Source organism: Palaemon carinicauda, chromosome 13 (genome assembly GCF_036898095.1).
Source record: "Palaemon carinicauda isolate YSFRI2023 chromosome 13, ASM3689809v2, whole genome shotgun sequence".
Lineage (NCBI taxonomy): Eukaryota > Metazoa > Arthropoda > Malacostraca > Decapoda > Palaemonidae > Palaemon > Palaemon carinicauda.
The window spans coordinates 40,964,730-40,970,749 of NC_090737.1; the positions used below are offsets into that span (position 1 = coordinate 40,964,730).

The window sequence follows — 6,020 nt, forward strand, 5'->3', positions numbered from 1 at the left end:
GCCGAGAACGACACCTGCCGGGCAGAGAGTTTCTCCAAGGGAACTCCCTTCGCCAGCTCCTCCACAGAGTGATGGAGAGGAAGAGCGAGGTTGTGCTCACCCAGGATCTCGAAATACCTCCTCTGCTGAAGGCGAGGAGGAGGGATGAGTTTGTTCCCGGCAGTGGAACGACTGGAGGAGGCAAGAAGTGCGAGCTGAGCATTGGCCCTAGCTCTGGCACTCTTCAGCCCCCGAGACCAGGGCAGAGCTGCACTGGTCTTAGGGGCCTTCCGAACGTCGAACACTTCATCCAGAATCGTGTCTTTGCCTTCACGGGGGGGGATGACTGGATCCGTAAGACTGTTAAGTTGCCTTATCAGGCTTAGGACCTGCCAGAAGGCATGTTCGGACTCTTGCTGTTCTCCTCCCTGCGGGCTGGCAGCTAAGTCTCCTGCCCCAGGAATCTCTTCCTGGGGTGATACGTGGACATTCCCCTGGGTAGTCGTGGGTTCCTGTCGAATCCTTGCAGAGGATTTAGGGATGGTCTTGGAATCCTTGGGCTCCCTCCTAGGAGGGATACAGGATCCCAACAACGAGGTTCGAGGGGCCCCTTCCTCACGAGACGATTCTCCTGCCTGAAGCGAAGTCTCCCCCCCTGGTGCCGAGGGGAAGACTACCGGTCCACTGGACTCACCTGAGGACGGAAAGGCCTCGTCCACAGGAGAAGGAGAGAGTACTCGTGCAGGAGAGGGGACCCTCGAGACCGACCTCTTGGGAACCAACTTCGCCCTAGGGGGAAGTCACCACGAAGTCCACTCCTCTCTTTCTCTTCAGCGTAGGAGAGACAGCCGCTGGTTTGTTACCCTGGCCGGCGAGTGCTGGTTTCATAACCCTCACTAACGCCCGTGCCAGCGGACCAAACCAAGTCTGCTGCTCAAAGGACACAGAGTCCGAAATCCTCGCTAAGGTGAAAGGGATCGGGCGATCCTTTGGAGTGGACACGACGGTACCTGCCTGAAAAGAAGGTGGGGAAGAATGCTGTAATGACCTGTCCTCGTCCTGCAATACCAACCTGTGCTTGGATGGAGGTGATCCCGAGTGCCGTCTAGGAGCACGCGTCCCTGCTGCTACCACCAGCTGTGGAATTCGCCGCGAACTATGGTCGCGCGAGGGTGAACGGTCGCGCAAAGGCGAATGGTTGCGCGGGTGATCGCGCGGGCGATCGCGCGGGCGCGCAGGCGAGCGGTCGCGTAGGCGAGCGGTCGCGCGTGGCGCGCAGGCGAGCGGTCGCGCGGGCGCGCAGGCGAGCGGTCGCGCGGGGGGCGCGCAGGCGAGCGGTCGCGCGGGCGCGCAGGCGAGTGGGCGTGAGGGTGGGCAGGTAAATGAACACGTGTCCGAGGCGACGAACGCAAGCGATGGCGCGACGGCGAGGGATCGTGCTGCCGCGTAGGTGAAGAAGATCGCTGGCGATAATGACCACGTGATGGTAAGCGATGGCGAGCAGCATGTGTAGGTGAATGATCGCGCGCAATAGGGCGGTCGTTCAGGGTTGCGCGATGAGGAGCAGCATGCGTAAGCGGGCGATCGTTCAGGGTTGTGCGATGGCGAGCAGCATGCGCAGGTGAATGATCGCGTGAAAGGGTGCGATGGTGATCAGCATCCGCAGGAAGGCGATCGTTCAGGGTTGTGCGATGAGGAGCAGCATGCGTAAGCGGGCGATCGTGGCAGGGTTGTGCGATGGCGAGCAGCATGCGCAGGTGAATGATCGCGAGAAAGGGTGCGATGGTGATCAGCATCCGCAGGAAGGCGATCGTTCAGGGTGTTGCGATGAGGAGCAGCATGCGTAAGCGGGCGATCGTGCAGGGTTGTGCGATGGCGAGCAGCTATGCGCAGGTGAATGATCGCGAGAAAGGGTGCGATGGTGATCAGCATCCGCAGGAAGGCGATCGTTCAGGGTGTTGCGATGAGGAGCAGCATGCGTAAGCGGGCGATCATGCAGGTTCGTGCGATGGCGGGCAGCATGTGAAGGTGATCGCTGGCGAGCTGGTGATCGCTGGCGAGCAGAAGGTCGACGCGTGTCCTGTGAGAGGATAGGTTCACGAGCAGGAACGGGAAGATCGCTGGCGCGTTGGCGAACATGTGTTTCTGACACACGCGCAGCACGATGTTGCGTAGCCACAGGACCAGGTGGATGGTGAGCAGGGAGTTCAGCAGAAACTAAAGGGTGGTCAGAGACCGCAGGGCGATGGTCCTCAAATGAGCGCTGACGCTCGGAAGAGAGCTGACGAGCAGGAGAGCGCTGGCGAGGGGGGGCGAACCTCAGGAGAGAGCCGACGAGCAGGTGAGCGTCGGCGAGCAGGAGAGTCTTGGCGAGCAGGAGATCGCTGGCGAGCAGGAGAGCGCTTGTGCGCTGGCCCTGCTCGCGTAAGGGAAGAATCCCTTAGCCCGAAGGGACCGTTGCCCGTCGGGTGACGAGTTCTCCAGAAGGCGAAGATCCAGGCAGGAGATGGTGAGAGGTCTGCAGAGAGGTTCATCGGTTGAGGCTGACGAGGAGAGTCCCCCCAGGAGGACGAAGACCCAAAAAGGCGCCTCTTAGTCCCCCTGTAAGGGGAAGGGAGGCCCTTGTGGCGAAAAGGGCGGTGAGCCTTACGGCGGAGGCGGGCCCTCGGGGGAGATCGTCGGGACCATCGGTCCTCCGAAGGGGAGTCTCCTTCAAAACACTTCTCTCAGAAGGAAGCTGGGCAGCAGTCGAGACCGAAGGACTCACTTCCCCCTTCGAAGGATGCACGGAAGGAGGAGGAGAGCCTAGAGCACCATCACCAGCAACAGCACCTGCGTCGGAAGGCCCAGCCACGTCGGAGGCCTCTGTCACCACGACGTCGACAATAGACAGAGGGTCTACCTCCGCTACACCGGCGACTGTTTAACAGCGGCCCCCAACGAGACAAGGTCAATAAGAGCGACCCTGGAGGGCAAGCCCTTAAGCCCCAGGGGACGACCAAATCTGTAACAGATCATCACTGGATAAAGTATTATTATCAATAACCTCCCCCGGAGGAGGAGGGGGGAACCGCCTCGCTATGGGAGGCGACGCCCTCTCCCCCCACCGAAGGTAGGGAAACAGAACAAGGGCCTGCGCTCCCACTCGGACGACTCTCCTTAGGAGGCGGACGAGGGGGAGCTTCGGAGGAGGTTTGGGCGGCGGAAGAAGAGTCCCGAGAACCTTCCTCCTTCAAGGCTAACCCCGGAGGAGAACGGTCTCTCTTGGACTTCTTCTTACGCCGACGGCCAAACCTCTCCCACTGGGAGGCAGACCACTCCCTGCACTCACGGCACATGTTATCCTGGTCGCACCGTCGGCCCCGACATTGAGGGCAGAGGGTGTGAGGATCCGTAATCACGTCCGACATGAAAGTCCACAAGGTACGGCCGGCAACTCCAGGGCATGTACGCATATTAAATAAAAGAAAATAACTGAAGGTCAACTTCCAACCAATCACACAAGCTGAAAAAGAAAAAGAAGAAAATTAAAGGCTGTCACGAAGGCGATGAACAGACACGTCTGATCACCGCCGAGCCAAAAGTGAAGTGAAGCAAGTCACCGGTGTGTGGAGGGGGGAGGGGTAGCAAGCTACCCTTCCCCACCCCCCACTAACTAGCGCGGGGGTAATTAACCCTCGTTAAAAACTATTGGCTCGTCATTTCAGCTGCGCTAAAAGTAAACCCTTTGTAAATAGCGTGGTTTGTATTTCGGTTACGGAACAAGTATACTTTACTAAACAAAAATAATGCTTTAATATACCATCATTAACACTACCATTAAAGTTACCGAAAGGTTGGAGAAAGATAAAGATTGCCGAGAACGTAACCACAATTCTGTTTACATTTTGTCAGCTGGACTCACACAGTTAACTGTTGATTTCATTGTTGATGTGGAATTTTATCCTTAAATAGGCTATTTATTATGAAATTATGTTAATAAGATGTAATGTTAATATTGTTTTGTAACATTTATTATAAATCACCGTATTTAGGGCTACCAATATACTTAAAAAGACAATAGATTTGATACATTTTGTAGTGCTTGACTAGCAGACTTTGAACAGCTTCGCAGATACAGAAAATTTATTTTTCAAAAATAGAGGTCGCATAAGAGGGGAATTGTATAATTCGAACACGCATAATTCGTGATCGTACTGTATGTGGTCCGAGAGATCCTTGTCTCCTGACACATCAATATGTCTGTGACGGAAGAGAGAGCCTAGCATGCTGCGGTATCCCTTGATGGTTGATACTGCTAACTACTCTTGTGTTCTTAAATGCTAGAGAAAATCTGCCAGTTGAGTTAGAGAGGTACTGGAAGAGGAAATGTTGTTAATCCTGCACCATTCTCTAAACACGTCCCACTTAGATTGGTACACCTTGATTGTGGACGTCCTCCTAGCTCTCGCGATAGCTCTTGCAGCTTCCCTCGAAAAGCCCTTCGCTCTTGCCAGCTTTTCAATAGTCGAAAGGCAGTTAGATTGAGAACGAGGAGATTTTGATGGTATCTCTCTGTGTGGGGCTGTCTGAGTAGATCGTTCCGACAAGGTAACGCTCTGGGGTGTCTACTAGCCACTCCATCACTTCTGTGATCCAAGGTGTCATGGGCCAAAACGGGGCTATCAGGGTCATGTGGGGGTTGTTCAACTCTGTACTTTTTCAAGACTCTGTCTAGGATCTTGAATGGGGGAAAGGCATACATGTCTAGTCCTTCCCACTCCATGAGGAAGGCCCCCACTGCCACTGCTTTCTGGTCTGGGACTGGAGAGCAAAACACTGGTAACCTCTTTGTTCTCTGCGTCACAAAGAGTTCTATTGACGGTTCTCCCCACAGATTCTAAGCCTGCTGCACACCTCATGATGTAGGGTCCACTCTGTCGTGAAAACCTGTCTTCCTCTGCTGAGAAGATCTGCTCTGACATTCTTCTACCCTTCTATGAAGCGGGTTATCAGTTATATTTCTAGCTTTTGCCCACAGTAGGAGATCTCTTGCTGCCTCGTAAAGGGAATCCGAACGAGTGCCTCCCTGTTTTCTGATGTAGGCCACGCTGTGGTGTTGTCTGCGTTGACCTGAACTAACTTGTTCTGAACTTCTTCCTGGAAGTGCATTAGTGCTACATGAATGGCCACTAGTTCCTTAACGTTTACATGCCATTCCTTCTGATAATCTTCCCACAGACCCGAGATCTCGCCCTTCCCCAGTGTTGCACTCCACCCCATGTCTGATGCATCTGAATACAACACTAGGTCGGGGTTCTTCTGTTGAAGTTCGAGGCCTTCTAGGAGTTTGTTGGGATCGTCCCACCAACTCAACTGATTCCTGATTCCCAGAGGAATCGGAATCCACGTCTCTAGTCCTTGGTCTCTTGTCCAATATCTTGACAGATAGAATTGCAGTGGACGTAGATGAAGTCTTCCCAGGGAAACGAATTGCTCGATCGAGGAGAGGGTCCCCAGCAGACTCATCCATTCCCTCACCGAGTAGGTCCTTCTGTCTAGGAAGTGCTTGACCTTTCTTAAGCATTCCAGAATGCGTTTCGGGGCTGGAAAAGCCCGAAAAACCACTGACTGAATCCTCATCCCCAGGTAGATGATGTCTTGTGAAAGCGTCAGTTGAGATTTGGCCAGATTTACAACCAGACCTAGCTGTTGCGTGATGGACATTGTTACTCGTAGATCCTCCAGACACTGATTAGCCAGTCGTACAGGTACATTGATATTCGTACCCCTTTCAGATGTAACCAGCAAGCCACAATCGACACCACTCGAGTGAAAACGTAAGGAGCCGTGCTCAGTCCAAAACAAAGTGCTTTGAACTGATAAGTAGTTGTGTGGTGTACGAATCTCAGAAATTCTCTGTAGTTTGGGTGAATTGGGACGTGAAAGTACGCGTCCTGCAGATCTATTGACACCATCCAGTCTCCTTGTCTGGTGCCTGCTAGGACTGACACAGATGTCTCCATAACAAACTTAACTTTGCTTACATACTTGTTCAGTAG

The 6,020-nt window shown here is 53.9% G+C and overlaps 2 protein-coding genes across 3 annotated transcripts in view; both read right to left on the reverse strand.

The window, feature by feature from the left end:
* The window catches only part of LOC137652295 (uncharacterized), a 133,190-nt gene that overhangs the window by 85,634 nt on the left and 41,536 nt on the right, over positions 1-6,020 (reverse strand). The window lies entirely within an intron of this gene.
* The window catches only part of PIP4K (phosphatidylinositol 5-phosphate 4-kinase), a 101,896-nt gene that overhangs the window by 71,645 nt on the left and 24,231 nt on the right, over positions 1-6,020 (reverse strand). The gene's annotated exons all lie outside the window — the stretch shown is intronic.